The sequence below is a fragment of the Typopeltis vanoorti genome, chromosome 3, assembly GCF_054136105.1.
Source record: "Typopeltis vanoorti isolate ZY-2024b chromosome 3, IOZ_Tvanoo_1.0, whole genome shotgun sequence".
Lineage (NCBI taxonomy): Eukaryota > Metazoa > Arthropoda > Arachnida > Uropygi > Thelyphonidae > Typopeltis > Typopeltis vanoorti.
Genome location: NC_143551.1, coordinates 86,184,451 through 86,206,265, shown reverse-complemented (window position 1 = coordinate 86,206,265; position 21,815 = coordinate 86,184,451). Strand labels below are relative to the sequence as shown.

Here is a 21,815-nt window from a genome sequence, read left to right as displayed (position 1 = left end):
AACGCCTCTTATTGACGAAAATAAATCAGGTAAAGATGTTTTTAACGTCAATATTCTAAAACAGAAAAATAAATAAATAACGCTTAGTGTTGGATTAAACTAAAAAAAAAAAAAAAAAAGGTAAAATTAATGAAACATTCTGTTTGACGCCAAACTGCATTATAAGAGTTATGACACGCATACTGAACCGTCATCTTGGAGAAAAATAAGCTAATCAATCATCAAGGTATTAAACTATCCATGAAGGCAATTTTTTCAATTTTCTGTCCGAGATCCACAATAAAAAGTGTAATTTCAACATCGCGATCCGACCCTGCACACACGTATACTACATATTGGTCTTGTGCCAAAAAACCGATAAGCGAAACTCGGAGGCTAGTTAGGTAGTACAATAGTGGTCGACTCGTAGTAAAGGTGGAGGAAGAGCCAACCCTTTCGCCGCCTTCGAAATGAGAAAATTAACCTCGGGCCTGTACCAAATATTAAGCTGAAATATCTGATACTTCAGAAAAAATCCGTTTTTATCAGCTTAAAATGTTTTTTGATCACTAAATTAAATTGATATTTGGAATTCAGCAAAGTGTTTGGATCTTGATCCATTTTTCCCGAGCAAATAAAAATAATTCAAATAGCGAAACAAACAAATACTGTGTAATTTCCACTGATTTGAATTTAAAGAAAAATATTTGGCATTTAATAAATCGGAACTCATTGACGTGTATAATGAATGTTATAAAATATCTGAGAGCTCAGGTGGCCTATTTTTTTTATTCTTTCTTCTTTTATTATTATTTTTTTTTTTTAATTTTAAATTCTAAAATTTTGAGTTTGGATATGTCCATTTTTTTTCATTTTTTAAATTTTTTTTTCTTTGTTGTCATACCACAGTAGAGAATCTTTTTTTTTTTCTCATAGTCAATGAGACTGCAATTACTATAACGTTAATAAAAATATTTAAATAAATAAAAATATATTATTTAATAATAAATTTTGTTTTAAAAAATCTACGAATAAAAAGACACTTTTATTAAAACCAAATAATTTTGAAAATATAAATGATATAGTAATGGTGTTTCAAAAGATATATTTATTTTTAAAATTTAAAATTTAGAGCGATAGTTTTACTTTTCACGATATGGCTGGAATTTTGAAGGTGATGCGTGGGAAGAGCAGATTTTCATTTCGATACGTGGCAAACTCAGTTTTCGTAAATCGAAATTACATAAGCAAGTTAAAAAGAAAAGCAGCATGCCCTGCCTCTTTCTTTCTCTTTGCTTTATTTCTGATTTATTTTATTTATTCATGATTGCAACTTATCACGCTTGGAAGTGAAAATTCCAAAGCAAATATGACAGTCACAGGCGTGCTTTCTATGAAATAAAACCTAATGAACTAATTTAGCACCATAAGTGCGTCTTATGATCGACGTAATTTTGACTGGACGAAGATGAGATGCATATTAGGGATCAAGCTTATTTCCTTTTTTTTTTATTGATTTATTTACTTTTAATCACTAACTTCCTGTCTGTATTTGAGTCTTTTTTTTTTAAATTCAATAGTAAAAAACATTCGATGATAAACAGAGTGTGGATTTCCAGCAGGTTGAGCGTATTATCCTCCTCCCCCTGCAATTAATTCCAAGGCCAGTGTGTGTGTGTGTGTGTGTGTGAGAGAGAGAGGCTTTTCCAAGCAATATATATATATATATATATATATGCATTTCTTGGAAAGAAGTTAACGAACACCATGGTATGAGGAACAAACAGCCTACCAATAATAAGATTGCTGCGATGCGATGATTGCAGCAAGTATGCTACGGAGCCCACTTGCCATAAGCATGCGACAGCGATCAATGGGAATTTTGGATAGGCATGTAATGAGGTCCTGGACTGGCTGTTGTGGGATAGACGTCCCTTGACTTTACTTACCCTATATTCCACAAATGTTCAATACAATTGAGATTAGGGCTCTGTGGAGGTCAGTCAGGTGTGGTGACGTTCATGTCCATAAACCACACAGTTACAGCAGCCTTATGACACGTTGCATTGTCTTGCTGAAAGAAAGAATGGTCAGTTCCGTAGAAACACCACAAAGCAAGAAGCATTGCATTGTCCAGAATGTTCAGATACCTTAGAATAAAAGCCAAAAGGCTATTTTTCTGGCAACCTTAATAATAATGAAGGGGGATACAAATCCTTTGATGTTTATCTGCCAGTAAGCGAAACTCTAAGAACTAGGACTAAGATCTATGAGTTTCATACCGAAAAACTATCGGCAAATCCAAGTGTAAGTAACCACTTGGTAGTACAACACCAAGGCAACTCGTATCAAAGGTGGAGCAAGCTCCCTCACTATCCTTGATATTTTCTCACAATGTAAAAACACTTTTCACTTAAACCTTGTTATCTTCCAGGTCTACCTACTCACTGATGAGACCTCAAAAAAGGTTGAAACTGGTCTGGGTAGTGACCTCTCCTCATAATGTAATTACAGTATTACATCCCCTAGGGGTTGTGTTTTTACATTGTGAGAAAATATCGAGGATAGTGAGGGAGCTTGCTCCACCTTTGATACGCGTTGCCTTGGTGTTGTACTACCAAGTGGTTACTTACACTTGGATTTGCCGATAGTTTTTCGGTATGAAACTCATAGATCTTAGAGTTTCGCTTACTGGCAGATAAACATCAAAGGATTTGTATCCTGTCGGAGTTCAATATTCGTGGGACCACAAACAGAAATCCGAGGCCAAACCAGGAAAAAGAGGACCGCACCATCACACTATCACCTCCGAATTTCATAGTTGGGGTTACGCACTCTAGTAAGAGAGTGTACACCAGGCATCCACCACACCCGTCCATCTACCCTGTGGAGGGTGTAGCGTGATTCGTCACTCCATAACACAGTTTTCCAAGCTTCCACATCCGACTGTACACGCTTTTTTCACCACTAAAGACGACTCATGTTAGTTCGGGTAATTTGGACTTGCATATTGCAGTCCTATCATTGAACCCCCCCCCCTCCATGTTGTGAGCGTCGGTTGTGAATGTATCTGTGCAGATTCATGTTCCATTCTATGCTCGGAACTCTGCATTCAGCATGTCGGCCGACAAATGGTGGTTTATACATATTACCCTTAATAGCACCCTAGGTCACGTTGCGTGAGTGTGGTGAGTCGTCCACTGCGGATAGCACTAGCAATTGATTCCCTGCGCTTCCACCTCAGTATGGTATCACTGATTGTTGACCTGAGATGGTCCAATTTGTCAACCATTTGAAAAACAGATAGGCCTGCAACATGGCATCCTATCACACCGCCTCTTTTTACTACGTCAGTTGCACTGACCTGGGAGCATCATATCCCTCCAATTTATAACGGCCACAAACACTTGACTCGTTACATGGCACGATGCACCTTGTCCATGAGGGTGTTTGTTAACCAAAAACATAGTACAAAATTAACTAGACAATGAATTTTTGGTATAACAATTAGGTTATATTTACAAGTAACTATCTAGTTTATATAATGTAACGAGTGCAAATGGTACGATTCTGATTTTGTCAGTCTGTGTTGGGATAGATATGCCAGTTAAGTTTTGGCAACATGTTAATCCCATCTATTTACAGAGCAGGTATATTTCGTCTATTTGTCGAAGGCAAAATCCTGTCGTTATAAAGTTTCTCTTTCACTCCGATGGGAATCAAAACCAAGATTGTCATTAAAAGGCATCGTCGCTAACGACTTAGCAACAGATAGCGTGATTCTGTTATATACATTTCCTGTAATTTATATAAAGTGAGAGTCGAATCGAATGTTTTAATCTGTGAATTTTATTTATATTTCTTAATTTATATTTCTTAATGTATATTATCAGATCTTATATTTTGGCCTTTTCAAGCACAATAAGAAGTGCCTTTAAAGGGTGAAATATCTGGCGACATTGGTGTGCTATCAGATAACCGAATAATTTTGAGAAAAATTACGGACAGAAAGTTAGTTAATCATTAAAACTTTCTTGATGATGACATTGTATGCACAGTTGGCGTACAAACATCTGCAAGATGGCATATGCCACTCTGCTAGTAGGGACACCTAATCAGCTTTGGGGTCATCCTGAATGGTCAGATTTTTTTGGGGGGGGGGGATTGAAAAATGCGAACGTTCTGTGAGCAGAACGAATATATCAATAATGGTGGTATTTAAAAAAATCAAATTCATCCTAAAAAAAAGTTTTAACATTTTAGAATTCTTAAAAATAATTTTAAAAGGACTCAAGATTACTCAACAGGAACAGACATTACTTATTGAATGTGAAAGTTTATCTAAAAATCGTCTGTAAATACTTTTTTCGTTGAAGGTGACTTATCATGACAAAAATCGGGACGTAGGTCAGAAACTGTGACAGAGAGATGAACGGTTTATTTAGGTTTTTGTTAACTTTTTTTGTTGTTGTTTTTATTGTTGTCGTTTCTTGAGAGCTGTAGCTGAACCTCATTTCACAGTAGAGTAATTACGTAACAGTGTGCGAAATTTTTCTATAGAACACAGTGTGTGTGTTGGTTCAGTTTCAAGATGTATTAAAAATGACAGGGCACCTTTCCCTTTCCACATCACATGAAAATCTCTTGTTCTTGCACTTCCTGGTATTCAATGCTACTACTCGCATACGGAGAATGTCATTCTGTTGTTTGGATTTTTTTTTTTTTTTTTTAGAATTAACAGCCGAAGCAACTAAGGCTTATGATACTGGCATATTATGTGTTTGCTTGCTTGCAGGATGAAAAAAAAAAAAAAAAAAACAGTTTTCGGGAGGATATATTATTTTATACCTTCCATCTACTTATTCTAGCTAAACGTATGCTATCAAATAATGAATCTTAATAGCATTACTCATTTTTATTGCTATTGTCGAAGCAGTTACTGCTACATGTATTAAAATCAGTGATGTGTGCGCAACTCATACTCTTTCTTAGGCAACACTTTCTTGTTGTTAAGTGCCCAGTAAGTAACTCAGTGGTGTATCCTACACCAATAAGTTACTGGGAAGTCAGTGTGTGCTTATCGTTTTATCCAGATCTCTGTCTCCAGACAGCCTATCTCTATAGACGTGTGTTTATTTTGGTAGCATGCGAACGGTGAGTCAACAGTTATTTGGGGAAGTACCAGCGAATCGTTTGGGAGCACGTGCAGGACCACTTTCGCCACCTGTCCTTTCTTTCAAATATAATGTATAACTTCATCAATCTACCTATTTACGTACCTCTCTCTCTCTCTCTCTCTCTCTCTCTCTCTCTCTCTTCTCCCTCTTTATCATGCATATATAAATCTATCTTCTATATCAGGATACCGTTATGGTTGACTATTTAAAATTATTTATTTTCAACATATTCCTATAGCAACTGTTTTGACTGAGGGCTTTGCTAATCACATGCCAGTGGATGGTCTCATCACGTAATTCAGTTTCTCAAAAATCCACTTCTTATAGGTAAAAGTTATTCTAGGATATTTTGTGTTAATAGGTGTTTATCGATATCATTCAGAAGGGTATGAGGGAATAGAATAAGAAAAAGACAGGTCTGTTATTTGTTTTAATGATAATCCGTCTCAAAGAAAGGTTGGAAACATAAAGAAGATAAGATTATGGGTGAGTCAAGAATTAGATAAAACGAAAGTCCTGTCTTAGTTACTAGACATGGCCCTTTTTATATTATCCATTTGAGTGTTGTAAGTGAAGAGAGAGAGAGAGAGAGAGAGAGAGAGAGAGAGAGAGAGAGAGAGAGAGAGCAAAAAGCTTCAAAAAATGCCTTGAGAGGATTTTTCTGGAACAAATTCTGCTCGTTTGTCGATTAAGGCGGATGTGACGTCATACTTCCATATTTCCGTTCTAAACCACAAGTTCTGTTTGCAGGCAAATTCAGTGGGTATTTCCGCTGTCATTTGAAAGAAATAATCAATAAATGGTTCTTTTTTTTTTTTTTTTCCCTCGTTTTGTGCTACTGGAAGTTTGCTAATTGCAGGCAAATTACATAATTAGGTTGTTTGCACTATCGGATGATAATAATTAGCGAGTGTCAGCATTTAAATCCATATTCTCTTTCTGCCCATATGTACATATATAATGGGGCCGAAAGAAAAAATAATTTTATTTATTAAATACTTAATTCATCCTCGGTTATTCTGTTATTCCTAGCCAGAGTTAGGGTTAAGCATTTTTACGTTACAGTTTAGATATTTACGATATAAGGAGCCTTTAAATAAACATAAAGTAGCAGTTACTGTTATTTTTATCGTACAGGATTTGTTAGACCCTCGAGTTTTTCTTAATCCAGCCACGATACTGTTATTAGACTTTATGAATGACAACAAAGCGCTGAAGTTGAAATTTGCTAGTTGTAAAGATCCACGCTAACTATATCTGGAGGCCATATTTAAGCTAATTATATTTGAGCTCAATAAGCCCCCGGCTTTATTGGAGTTTGGGTTCATAAAATGTATTTAACATTCTAACTTACAGTTGGTTTCGATGGCAACCTGCAGCTGTGTTATTAGCTATGCATTAAAGATTTTAAATGCGAGCCAAACTTTGGTCGTATAATAATGCAATTAAAGAAGGCTAATCATCCCCAATATATCCCCTTAATACAGGAATCATGTACTTCATTATTCCCGTAGTGTTATAGTCACGCATTTGAGTCTCTTTCTTTTAACAGTACTCACTGTTCCGTATCACATATGAAATAGAAGAAGTCATGCACTTCGTAATTGTGGCTGCACACCTCAAATAACATATATTAACTGCCTGCATCGGCAAAAGCTTTCTGATCAACTTCGATTACGCAGTTTGAGACCCGTGAAACTGTTTAAACCCAAAGTAGAAACTTTTATTAATTGTGATTCTTCTCCCTGTGTATGTGTGTGTGTGTGAGAGAGAGCGTAGTTATTTGTGGCAACTGTTAATGGAATTTCATTTAAGATAAGATATTGCCGAAAGATAATAACTACCCTGTTGGTATACGCTTAAAGCATGGCTAGAAATTCAGTGAACGGTAAATATTAATGAATGCCAATCTGATTAACATAACAGAATGCGTGTGTTATTACTTTGATGGATGGTTATTCGTTTAAGACCATATCAGATATGGAATGTGTGCATTCTCATTCATCTTACCTGAAATTCTCATTTTATCGGAAGTTTTTATTCTATTATATTTTATTAAAGAAATGTTGGGCACGATCCTGCATTAATGATAAGCAAATTTTATCATTTTTATTTTTATTATTTTACAACTTTTATTATTACTGTAGTGTTTGAAGAACATAATGGCATTCCACATAAATAAAAGTTAAATCAAATGGCTTTTGTTTAGTAAAAACATAGTAAATAATAAATACAATACAATAAATTTATTGTAAAGATAATTCATTCTTTAAAACCTTAAAACATTTAAAAATTGTTCATACACTATTTTGTTCTATTTATAAAATACAATATATTTTTATTATTTTACAACTTTTATTATGATTGATGTGAATCCAATACCCTTGGAGGGTAATGGATGGCAATGCTGTAGCTAATGAAGTTCTAACTGAGGCTCGGCTATTGCTATTACCCTCCTGCCATGATCAGAGCTTTAATAGCTTAATAACACCTTATCCCTACACTGTCCTCTACAGATAACGGGGAAGATGAAAAGCATTATTGCTTCGCCCCTTTAAGCCAGTCCTTATAAGGACTATAAGGACTTTTATTATTACGGTGGGAAAAGATGGCGGCTTGCGTGTTAGTATTTCGTGTGTTATTTGATATGTTTTTTTAGCCATTTATGCTTATTCACTAGTAATAGTAGTTGATTGCCTGCTACCATAAACAGACACTTTATTTTTTCATAGTGGTTTTATCCAGGTAAGTCAATTGAAATTACAAGGGCGATACGCTAGGCCTACCTCCGCTAGTATCGCCATTGTTTCATATCTTGTAATCATAAGCAGCTGTCTATTTGCTATCGTGACAAGGTCAAGGCATGTCCTGCCCCACAGAACAGAGTTTAGGACCAATCAAGGAGGCACCATATGAAGATCTAAATTTCAAAGAACTTCTGGCTATCTTCAAGCATGTAGGCAATATCTACTGCACACTAAATGGCCAGGTAAAGTCGTAAATCATCAAATAAAAGAGATTGATTTAGATGACCCACAATTCTCTGAACTTCTTCCCAGTACCCATCAAGATAGCACCAGCGTTATAGAAACAACTGCTGATGACAATTCCGTTGTAGATCACAGCGATTATCAGGCGGTTCGCGCTCGCAAAAAACGCAAAACTGCAGCCTTTGAACCATCCAAAGCGGATCGAATGGAAGAAGACGGTCCTGACCTGGACTCTCCTATCTCCTCAAGGGAAAAGATACCTCCGATTATTCTGCGAGAAAAGAAAAAATGGATGTCCCTAAGGACTATGATGTCCAATTTAAAGATTTCATACAGTCAAGCAAAGAATATCACAGAAGGTATTAAAATACAGCCCTGCTCAGTGATGGGTTATCGAAGGTTGACTGGTGAATTGGATGCCAAAGGTATACAGTATCACACCTTTTCACTAGGACTACCTTTTCACAAGGTAGTAATCAGAGGTGTCTCGGAAGATGTATCCATAGAAGAAGTGGTTGAAGATATACACCAACAAGACCTATCACCCGTTAAGGTCAGTAGAATGACCAAAAAAGACAAGACTCGAATGCCACTGGTTCTAATTGAGATCAGTCAATCTCATAAGCACATATATGATCTGACATCCATCTGTGGACTAAAAATTACTATAGAACCACTAAGAAAAAGAGCTTCAACCACAGATGTCAAAGATTTGGCCACGCCCAGAAGATGTGCAGGGCTGAATTCAGATGTCTAAAATATGGGGTCGCCCACCCAACAAATACATGCATTAAACCAAAATTTACTCCGGCTAAATGTGCCAACTGTGGTGGTCCTCACACTACCAATTACAAAGGATGCGCTCACAGTCCAAGAAATAGAAAATCAGAAGCAGAAACATTTTCTTCCTCACTCAGCACACCTACGTCAGAGATTACTTCACAGTTTCCTGAAGTTCAATATAAAAGGTCAGACGACCTTCAGAAGAAGCCAGAGGTTTCCAAAAGAGTAACTCCGCAACAACAATCTAGGATATATGAGGATGTAACTCGCCCTAAACAGTCATCCCGTGAACAGACAACACCACACACAAATCTGACAGCTATCATTACCTCTTTTATCGCAAATATACTGTTGGATTTTAGCAGATCCAACCCTTCACAAAGTTCTACTAACAGATTTCTAAAGGGCGCACAAGCCATTATCTTAGCGCTCACTAATGAACAGTAACAAATTAAAACCAGAATCTCTAGAGATCATTGCGTGGAACGCGAACGGCCTGAGGAGTAAGATTTTAGAACTTCAAAATTTCGTCCAAAGATATCAGCCAGATGTCCTTTTACTAAATGAGACGCACCTAAGACCTTCAGACAACCCCAAAATTTGTGGATACCTACTGTACAGAGCTGATAGACTATCCCACAGAGGAGGAGGCACAGCCATTTTCATTAAAAATTTCATCTCTCATCATTCCATAAACATCCCTCCTACCACCAACCTCGAGGTCACCGGCATTGAGATTCTCACGAGTTCTGTCGACAAATTAAAAATCTTCGCAGCATATCATCCTCCACAAAAAACATTACTGTTCTCGGATTTGAACCAATATCAGCCTTATTTGATACCGGAGAGCCTATCATTGTGGCAGGTGATTTAAATGCCAAACATTTAAACCTGGAATAGCCGTTCCACCAACAAAAATGGACAGATACTACAAAACTATGCTGGTTTCAACAACCTTCTTGTAATAGGTCCCGCTGACCCCACCCATCACACACTTATGGTCGGGCTGATGTGTTGGACATAGCCATTTTGCAGTATATCAGAATCCAATACAATTTAATGACGATTAACGATCTGTCATCAGACCATAACCCAATACGGTTAAAATTGGGAAACCTTGAAAAATTATCCCCCCCCCCTCACTCATTCATTCCTTGGGAAAGGCTCTCCAAGGTGCTTCAAAAATATATTGGTCCTGTTCCCATCATTAAATCAAAAGAGGAAATTGAAACAGCCGTTAAAAATCTAACAGAACAGATTAAAGCAGCCTGTGCAGCAGTTACTACCCCTGCAGCCACCCGTAAATCCGACCACTTGCCAGAAGATATTATTAATCTGATTGGAAAAAAAATAAGGCAAGAAAAAGATACCACAACACCAGGGCACCGCAAGACAAACGGATCTTGAACAGGTTCACCTCTGCAATGAGAGATGCCCGCGCAGCCCATAGAACTCAACTGTGGGAAGAAAAACAGATCTCCATCTCTACTGAGAACCACTCCATATGGAATCTCATCCGAAAGATTAAAAACAGAAATAAACCTCTTCCCCCCCCTCCAAACAGATTCAGGTCTCATCCACACCGATGCTGATAAAACTGAAGCAATAGCAAATCGTCTTGAAAAACAATGTAAACCTGCATACGATCACCTCGATTTTAACCATATATACAAGATCCACCGTAACGTTAGATATTCACTAAATTCTGTTCTCACATATTCCACTCAAATTGCACCCACCTCACCTGCTGAAATATATGATATTATTACGAAGCTTAAGAACAAAAAGGCTCCTGTACCCGATGGTATATCTAACAAAGTAATAAAGCTTCTATCACGTAGAGCTATTGTCCATCTGACAAATATAATTAATTCCATCCTTCACTACAAACATTTCCCTTCCTACTGGAAACTGGCGGACATAATACCAATCCATAAACCTGGAAAAGATCCTCATCTCAAATCTCAGCAAAATTGCCGAGAAGGTAATTCTTACCAGACTCCAAAATTCAGTATTCCGACTAAATATCCTGCTTGAGGAGCAGTTTGTCTTCCGACAATTGCATAGCACCACGCAACAAATACACGGATTAGTGTAACACATCATCACGGGTTTTAACTGGCGTCAATGCACTGGGGCTGTTTTCCTTGACATAGCAGTGCATTTGACAAGGTTTGGCATTATGGTTTGCTATACAAACTGATATCATCTGGTGTACCAATCGGAATCATTCATCTTATAAAGGCATACCTCTACGATAGGCGCATGCAAGTCAGGATGTGTGGGATAGTCTCGACACAAAAACGCGTCTTGGCTGGAGTTCCACAAAGATCCTTACTAGCACCAATCCTATTCTCCTTATACTTGTATGATATACCGCACAACCCATTATCTTCAATTAAAGCTCTGTATGCGGATGATACAGCGATATTGGCCAGATCTTTAAAGCCACACCTAGCCATCAAAACTGCAAGAAAACCTAGTGCTAATCGAACAATATTTCACCAAATGGCGACTCCAAGTGAATCCCCTGAAGAGCGTAGCCGTCCTATTCTCTAGAAGATCAGTGCTTCCTAAAGAAGATATCCTCGTTTTCAACACTAAAATCCCGTGGAAAACTGAGATCAAATATCTTGGAGTAATATTAGACAGAAAACTGACTTTCAGCTCCCATATCAAGACTCTCTGTGCAAACACATCAAAAACCATAGCCCAGCTCCATCCGCTAATTAACAGAAACGGTAAGCTGAACACCAGAATCAAACTTCTCATATACAAACTGATGGTTCGTCCAATACTCACCTACGCTTCACCGGCCTGGAGTCATACTGCAAATACTAATATTCTCAAATTACAACGTATCCAGAATAAATGTCTCAGAATGATTCTGGGCGCCCCGTGGTTCATCCGAACTGTCCAGCTACACCAGGACACAAATGTCCACTCTATTTACACTTTCGTGCAGACTATAGCAATCAAATTCTTCTCAAAAGCATCTGTGCACCCTAACAAAGTGATCCAACTGGCTGCAGATTATGACGCAATGGATTATTTCAAACATAAAAGACCTAAAGCCATCCTAAACTTCAACACTTCAACACTATATATATATATAGTATATCTAATATCTAATACTGAGAAGAAAATTTTGACTTCGATGACTGAAATATAAAATCTATCACCGATATAGTGTGCTAACAAATAATAAGTGTTAATTTGATTGAAAATTGTTGAGAGGTGTTGATGTAAGCTTAACATATGTCACTAGCATAGTATCCTATATATCTCCCTTAAAGCTATCTGTATCTATCAGGAATTTGATGATAGTGATTAATATATTAAATATTAAATTCTCTAGAAAAAATAATGCATTCGCTAAAGTTTTAGATTATTTTTTTCAACAAATTATATTTCTATTTTATTTTAATGTCGTATTTAATTTCTTAAATGTTTATTTATTATTTTTTGGTAAATGCCAGTAATTTGTCTTGGCATTATGAAAAAAAAAAAAAAAAATTCAACAATTCGCAGTTGATTTAAAATTTTAAATATATATATAAATTAAAGATGCAAGAAATGATTAGGTATTGAAGCTATTGTACATGTTTTAATGAAAATATTTATATGACTATATAGCCGAATGTTAAAATAGAAAATAACTAATTTATTTCCAAAGGCACTACTAGTATCGTCTTTCTGGAAGACTTCATCGGGTGCATAATGCATAGAAGAAAAAAGATATACAAAACAAACATTACTTGGGTATACACACATATACTACAATTTAACTTTTGCCTAAACGAGAGACAAAAAAAAAGTGTAGTATCTGTTCTTATTAGCTAATATCGAATACGGGTCCCATCGCTACAAAGATGATCAACTGATCTCTAAGCAGCGAAATGCTTAGAGCTTGCTCCACCTTTTCTGCGATTTGCCTAGATATTGATTTAAAAGTTCCCCGATGTTGGTTTTAAATCCTTTTCATTATCTCGGAGGAGAAGTAAAAACCATCAAATATGATTTTTTAATATGTAAATATAACACGTAGAAAAAATATTCAAAATAAACAATATAACATAGAAAGTATGAACTATATTAATTAATGCCACCGATGTGCTTTCTATAAAATATTGCGTGAAGGTTACAAATCTGAGATACAGGTAGTCGTCGACTTACGACCATGTTAGGTTCCGACCGACCGGTCGTAAAGCGATCTGGACGTAAGTCGAACCAGTTTAGGTAAATCAGACAGTGTACAACACAATTAGTTTACTATTTACAAAAATAAAAAAACATTATGAAAAAGATATCAAACATTGTATAAAACTTAAAAAAAAATTTTTATCTTAAAGAACTAAACAAAACATACGTAGAAAATAGATAAGAAATGTTTTACTGACCACTCGTGCTTGGCTGCGGGTCATCAATGCCGCCACTTGATGTGGTGGGAGTTGTTTTTCTCATAAACATGTTGATTTTTTGTCTAAATTGTTTGTTTCCTTTCCTGCTCGTAAATTTCACGGTATGGCCGAAAAGCATCTTGTACCATTCGTTCAATCCCTGCAAATCGTTCGATGTTTGGGTCCATTTCCTCAAAATGTGTAAGAAGTTTATTTAGTAGAGAAAAACCTTCAGAAAATCCTCTGGTGGTGAATTTTCTTTCTGGTTCTTCCTCATCTTTATTTTTCTCTTCTTCCATCCTTTCTTCTTCTTCAGCCATTCTTTCTTCTTCCAAAGTGATAAGTTCTTCATTCGTAAGTTCTCCAGATTCTTGCTCTAGCAGCTCCTCAACATCTTCCACTTCAATGTCTAAAGAAAGTCCATTGACCAATGTTACAATATTTTCCGTAACCATTTCAAATTCATGTTCACTATCAAATTCGTCATTAATAAAACTCTGACACAGTTTTTCCAGATTCCATTCATGCATTTATTGGTCACAGCCTCTCACGCGGCCGCAATATTTTTGATGCATTTATAAATATCGTACTATTTCCAAAACTCTCGCAAAGATAGTTCTGGGTCGGCGTCTGTTGCGGCTATAGCTTGGGCGAAAGTGGTTCAAAGATAGTGCGCCTTAAATGTGGCAATCCCCCCCCCCCCTTGGTCCATAGGCTGATGAGTGGAGTTGTATTTGGCGGCAAATAAAAAACTTTTACATCTGGATGGAGATGGTCTAGGTGAGGTGGATGGCCATTTGCATTAAGATTCATGCAATTTTGAAAGGAATTTCTTTCTCGAAGCAATATTCACGAAGTTGAGGTACAAAACCATTTAGAAACCGGTCTTCAAACAATGTTTGAGTTATCCAGGTTTTTCGGTTTGAACGGAAGTATGCAGACAGAGTGTGCTTGTTTACATTCTTGAACGCACAGGGATTTTCAGAATGACAAATTAAAAAGGCTTCAGTTTAAAACCTGCGGTGTTCCCGCCAAGGAGCAAAGTCAGCCTATTTTTAAATGCCTTAAAACCAAACATGCTTTGGGATTCTTAATGAATGTAAGTGCATTCTGGCATCCTTTTCCACAACCATCCAGTCTCATCCACGTTGAAAAGCTGCCCTGGTTGATATCCTCCTTGCGTAATTATTTCATTCAGACTTTTAACAAACTCTTGAGCTCCTTCCACATCCGCACTTGCTGATTCTCCAGTGACTCGAACTCTATGAAGGTTGAATCTTTTGAATCTTTTGAACCTTCCTGTACTTGCTATAAATGTCTGAGTGTAATCTTTTCCGGCGCGTTCCTTCAGCGTCTGAAAGAGACTTCTAGCCTTCAACTGCACTGTAAGAAGGCTTAAGGGTGTTCGCTTCTGTATCTGATCTTCCATTCAAAGAAACAATAATTTTTCCATTTCATGGATGGGCCCATATGTACATTGTTTCGTTATCACTATTGCTCACATGGGTGCCGAACCTTTAACAACTTCACGAATCCTTTCTTTGTCTTTCAAAATCGTCTACACTGTAGAATGAGATGACTTAAAATCACGTGCGGTCGCGTTCACCTTCTTTCCTTCTTCATGCCGCTTGATCACTTTCAATTTTTTGTCTAAATCAATTGCCTTTCTTGACAAGTCTAGGAGTAGACAAAGGCACTTTCCTCTTGGTTGACATGTTTAGGGTTTTTTTAAAAAAATGTTAATTGTAACACAAATTATAACTGAACCAAAAATAGTGAATGTAATATGTATGCAAACAGAGATCGAGACGTATGAATCGCGTCAAACACACGTTACTGGACAGTGGGCTGACGCTACACGCACAACTTTTCCCATTAGGCTTCGGGGCTACGGGGAACCACACGGATAGGGCTTGTGAGTGTAGTAGAAAAATCTGTTACAGTAGTTCATACTGAAGCGCAGTGCGAGATGCAGTAGCAGTCGTAAGCCGATCAGTCGTAAAGCGCATAGGTCGTAAGTCGACGACTACATTTACACTCGTTTTTTCTATTGTATTTCATTAAAGAGATTTTGGTCACAATCCTGCATTAATGATAAGCAAATTTTATCATTTTTATTTTTATTATTTTACATCATCTATTGTCACTGTAGTGTTTGAAGAACATTATGGGATTTCATATAAACAAAGTTAAATAAGATGATTCTTTTAGAAAAAACATAGTAAATAATAAATATATTAAAACTATTGTAAAGATAATTCTTTTCTTCTAAAATTTTTAAAAAAATTTAAAAAAGAGTTAACACACCATTTTTTTTATATTTATAAATTTATATATATTATCACAGTTCTATTACTTCGTGATAATGATCCAATGACGTTTTCATTTCGTTATATTTTGAAGTTCAATATCTGGAACGGGATTTTAGTATCCTGTAACAACTAATAAAAAATTAGAATAATTATTACTTATGCGTGTGTGCATACGAAGATAACCTTTGGTTGGAAGGACATGGATTCGAATCCTGGTCTAGGAGGCGAGGAACTATTATAAGGGCTTTTTTCATGAAAAAGAGTTAACCGGTGTCATATGAAAGTGGCTGGGTTTTTTCTTCCCAGAAACTCGGGTTTTTCATCCCGAAAAACAGGAAAAACTGGTAAGAGGAGCACATGCAGTTAACAGACATAACAGTGACGTAATTATAACGTAACGATTTTTATGACAAAATAATCCATGCAAAGATGTTTTAAACGTGAATATTCTATTCTATAAAAGTAAACAACAAATAAAAGTGAAACGTTCTGTTTAACACCGAATTGCATTCTACGAGCTCTTAACACTCGGGAGTTCGCGGTGGTAATTTTGTAGCGCAGGACGCGGTATATCTGAGAAATAACATTCATTACTAGTATGGGCTAAAATGCAAAAAAAAAAAAAGAAAGAAAAAACACTGCAAATATAATATATGATGGTACAAATTAGGTGAATATTGAATCCAACATTATTTCATAGCCGAATATAGAAAGTACAAGAGTTTCGTGCCGAATATATAGAAACTAAAAGTTTTGGCGGATGCAAGCATAAGTAGTGCAACTTATGGGCAACTCGAAGTAAAGGTGAAGCAAGCTTCAGAGCATTGTCGTCAGTGTTTTCCATAAATGGAAAGCACATCTCCTAGAGGATATGCATGATAGAAATAAGCCTTTGGCTCTCTATTTCAGTAATACATGACGGTTTATTTATTTTCAGTTATAATCTAGAAATTATTGAACAAAGAATAAAAAACAACAACTAAACCATACTGTACTGACATCGGTGGTCGCGGTATCTCTCAGATAACATTTATCTGAGAATTTTAACCCTGAAAACCGAGAAGCGAAATGCCGCCTTTGCTACGAGTTGCCTGATATTGTACCTCACTGAGTTTCGCTTCTCGGTTTTTTGGCTAAAGATCAAGGCATAGTATACGTGTTTGCAGGAAATGCCCTTTTTATTGTGGATCACGGACAGAAAAAAAAAAATAAATAAAAAAAAAAAAAAATATATATATATATATATATATATATATATATATATATAAAACAAAGTTTTGCGCGTGAAATATATTCACGTCTGAGCTACTTGTATATAGAGGCTAATGGCTTCATATCACTTGCCTTAGTATGTATCCCATAATGCAAAGCATATATATATATATATGACTTCTGCATTATTTCAACCTTGGTATCTCTCCCGGGTCTGGCTTTCACTGACGAGAGAGTTATGGATCGAAACCGGTTGGAAACTTGGGTGATGAATGGCAATGCTATAGCCCATGAAGTTTTAACTGAGGGTCGGCTGTTGTTGTCATCCAGGTCCTCGGGGGGAGGGTAATGAATGACAATGCTGTAGTCCCCGAAGTCAACTGAGGCATGGCAGTTGCTGTTACCCCGCAGATGAAAGATGAAATATGAGCGACTCTGCTCGGTGGTGGGGTGAGACTGCCACGAAGTAGAGCCCAACGCGAGAGTTCTTATCGGTGACAGGATGAGCCCTGTTACCGAGGGGAACAACGCTAAGTTTTTGAACTTGCGCGTCGCTCATTGTTGGGTGATCCGGGGGAATCTCACGAGTGTTTTGGAGAGGTAACCCTGCACTTAAACAGGGAAACCAGTTGGAAGGTTGGATGATGGATGTCCATGCTGTAGCCAATGAATTAAAATGAATGAAATTTCTTGATATCCGCGTGGCTTTTCCCTTTTAAGTGACAAGTATTTCTGATACGTTCTTACCACTAACAATAAACGTTTTTACAGGCTTTTCTTTCATTCATTCTACAGGGTGTCCCAAAATTCACGCAAGAAGTAATTTTGTTAGAAAACACAGGTTTTTAATTAAAAATTGTAATTTCTTATTGATTCATAAAGTATACAGTATAGGGTTATGCATGGAATAGCATATCTGGTAAATGGCCTCCACAGCTTTGCTGGCACACACGCACTCTTTTGTAGAAATTTTCCATGACCGTTTTGCATAAATGTGGCTGGATTTCGTTGATACAGCGCTCAATTTCCTCCTTCAAGGCGTGGGTGGTCGTGGGCTTGTTGGCATAAACCTTAGACTTCAAAAAATCCCAAAGAAAAAAGTCCAACGGCGTTAAGTCACATGATCTGGGCGGCCAATTCTGATCACCAAAACGGGAAATTACACGACCAGGAAATGACTCATGCAGTAATTGAATTGTTTCTCGGGCTGTATGGCATGGGGCACCGTCTTGTTGAAACCACATGTCGTCCACATCCATATCTTGCCATTTAGGCACAAAAAACTGGATTATCATGTCGCGATAGCGAGCACCATTAACTGTTATTGCCTTACCAGCCGCATTTTCGAAGAAGAATGGACCGATGATGCCTCCAGCCCAAAATCCGCACCAAACAGTGACACGTTGTGGATGCATTTGTTTCTCAATAATCACTCGTGGATTTTCTGAACCCCAAATGCGACAATTTTGTCGATTAACGAAGCCATCAAGATGAAAATGAGCCTCATCGCTGAAGATGATTTTGTTCGAAAAATAAGCATCCACTTGTTGTTGTTCCATAATCCATTCAACGAACTCTCTTCGCTGTGTGTGGTCATTTTTAATAACCCTGAACTGTCACGCTGTCTTTTTTTTCTCGTTGGCAACACTTTACCGCACAAATGGCGCTAAATTTAAATCTTGCGTGAATTTTGGGACACCCTATATTTCTGTTTCTGTGATTCATATTATAATTTTTAGGTAGCATTTCCATTTTTCGTGTAGCTCTTATTTTTCATCCCGAACATTCTCGGAAGTTTAAGAACCAATTTCAATGTTTTTTTTTTCTTTTTCCGAGGAGGAACAGAGAAGAGAAGCAAAGAGATGAAGGTTAATGCACTTTCTTTTAAGTTTTGTGTTTTATATTCACACGTAACACGTGGGAGCAACAAAAAAAAAAAAAATGAATTGCTCCAGCAAGATGTCAAGTCTTAATAGATGCTAGTCTTCACGTATCATATGACGATTTTTTTTCGCCTTCTTCCTCTTGGTTAAATGGAATAACTCGGCAACAAGACCATTTATAAAGCTTATAGTTTCAGTTATATATGGTGACTAGGTAAGATGGGATTGTTAAACATCTATTTTATGAAATGATTGCGGATTCTAACTTTACTTTTAGTAAAATACTTAAATTTTTAACATTTCTTGTTTTATTGACACTGCAAGAAACACTTGCTAGCAAAATAATATTTTATTGCAGCAACTGTCGGAAGTTGTGTTTTTCTCTTTACAATCATGCTATTTAGATATTGTTGTGGAAGGCAGAATTTCAATTGGCTGTTAGGCTTAACTGAATGCACTTAATTCAAATCTTGTAAAAGAACTTTGGAATAATAATAGACCGTTTAATAAACAGTCTATTATTGTTTATTATTGATTAATCTATTATTATCTACTGTTTTTAAGTTTATATCTAGGATATTAATTATTATAATTAATATAATAAATAATTTCAAACATATTCCTTTTTTTTCTTTTTGTTACTTTGTTGTTGTGTTCGATTGTTGAATGTTAGGAATTTAGTCGTAAACAAACTGAAGTGCTGGAAAACCATGGCTGGTCCTTAGAGTACAGTTCTTGGGTGGCTTTCGCGTTAAAACAATAAATAAATAAATACAACATCAGGTCACACACACACACACGCGAAAAGTCGAAAAACCTATAAGACAACAGTGTCGTGTGTTAGATATTGATTAGGAAGAACGAAGGAATTTGTTGTTGTGTCTTTTATACAGCAGGAGGCCATAGTTGCCATGGAAAACGATATGGGGAAGGCTATTCCAAAGAGGGGGCAGTTGGAATGCTACGAAAGAATAAAAAGTTGGTTGAGTTTGTTTGAAGCTGAACTTTGGATGGATGTTGACCAGTAGTAGCTGGTGTTTTACATGCTTAGAGGAAAGTGGAAGAATCATGAGGCCACTCCTGTAGAGCAACGCTCAGAAAAATATCATTGGAAAAAACATAATGCAGAACAAAGCATTTATGAGAAAGGAGTCATCGATTATATAGAATGCCCGCTATTGGACAGCATTAAGCATTCTTAGGGAGATTTTTGGTGCACAACCCCTCAAATGTGAGAATAATATTCTAAGGTTGGGGGGGGGGTATGGGATTTATATACTAGTAGAAATTCTGAAGGCAAGAGGTAGTGTTTTGGACGGAAGAAGACACAAAGTCTCCTGAAGGCCGAGTAATTACTGATGTCATGTGCCCATGGCAAGAAATGTGTAATTCACTTTAAGAAACTTAATTTCCACTGGAGATCTGACAATTATTGAGGAGAAGTGATGTGAGTTGATCTTTCTTACAAGACGTGTTTTGGTAGTGCCGAAATTCATTAGAGTATTCTCACTTCACTGGAGAATGGCAAGGAGATGAGCGTCTTCTTGTTCATTTGTAGACAAAGAAGAAGAAGAATGGAGTGTACTCTAATTACCAAAACTATTTTGATAAGGATGGTGTTGGTTGGTCGTACTACAAAGGTGGGGGAACTAATCCTCACAGTCATAGGAACGCTGTGGCATTGGGACAATTATCAAGGGTTCCAGTGTCAGAAGAGTGGCAATGGCGTGATGTTTTAACAGTTATCAAATCTGTTACACTAAAAAATGTGCAAAACTATGGATTCCAAGGGTGCCAGTAACCTAGTTACGCTATTGCAGATCCTATGGTTGTCGTTTGATACACAGTTCATTCTCTAGGCACTTTAGAGGTTAACTAGGTGCAAGATTATTTTACTGTCTAGTCCTGGTTTTACCTTTGGGTAGTTATTTAGATTCGTGCTCTCAATTTCTAAGATCCTTTGCACTCAGCATATTTGTTAGGAGCCATGGTAATTTCCCGATATTGTGATTGCGCACTGCACTTTTAGGCCAAGTTTTCTATTTTGTGGGATGATGGTAAAGTTTTTTTCCCTTTTGATTGGAAAGACCTGTGTTTGAATCCTATCTAGAACCCGAAAAACTTTATAAAAGGCTTTTCCAGTTGAATTGAATTTGTTAATCGGTCTCATATGGAAAGTTGGCTGGATTGTTTTGAATTACGCAAAACTAAGGATATGAGAACAGTGTATTATGTCGTTAATTACGTCTGTTCTTCTAGCTGGTTTCCCTACTTTGAGGGCTGAAAAACTAGAGTTTCAGGTAGGAAATCCCTTGCCATCTCTGTATGAGTCCGATTACCAATTTCAATTTGAAGAGCCTTTATATTGAGATACTGCTTATCCTCTGGTGGGCAAGACATACGTGCTGCAGTCGAGAGAACGAAATGACAGTTATCCTTTCGGTTGGAAAGACTGGGATTCAAATGCCATGGATGACGTTAGGAACTTTTTGATAGGAGCTTTTTAATTTGAATCTAAGCTAGACGATTTCATACGTATATGGCAGGGGGCTTTCATCCCGCAAAATGAACAAACTAGCCTGAGAACACACGCAATTAACAAACCTAATATACTACTACATAGCTTTAGTTACTTCGGTCATAATTCCAACCAAACTAAATTAAACTTTGGATTTCGTCTGACGACATATTTCCTATTAAAAAAAAAAAAAGACTAATTATTCACTCGGAAAAAGTTATAGGATCATTAAGTCGATAGCAATACCTCGAAAGGACTGAAATTACTATTTCCACGACAACTATCACTCCACTTTCCGAAGAATATTTCAGTTCCACCTGCAGAATCTGCACATTTAAATCTCTCGTTGCATTTACGACCCGAACAGCTGATTGGCCGAAGTGTGCTGGTCCACAGTTATCTGTAACGCCAATCTCATGTATAAACGTTTATAAGACCAGCTTAACAGCTAATTTCGATTCTAACAGCGAATTTTAAAAAGACAACAGCGATACTTTCGACTGTGTTCGATACGTTAAACGCAGCCATTAAAAGGGATTTATGGAATCGGACAGTCTTAAT

At 36.9% G+C, this 21,815-nt stretch overlaps 1 protein-coding gene across 2 annotated transcripts in view; it reads left to right on the top strand.

Annotated features, from left to right (window-relative positions):
• The window catches only part of LOC150108348 (uncharacterized), a 509,704-nt gene that overhangs the window by 131,825 nt on the left and 356,064 nt on the right, over positions 1 to 21,815 (top strand). The gene's annotated exons all lie outside the window — the stretch shown is intronic.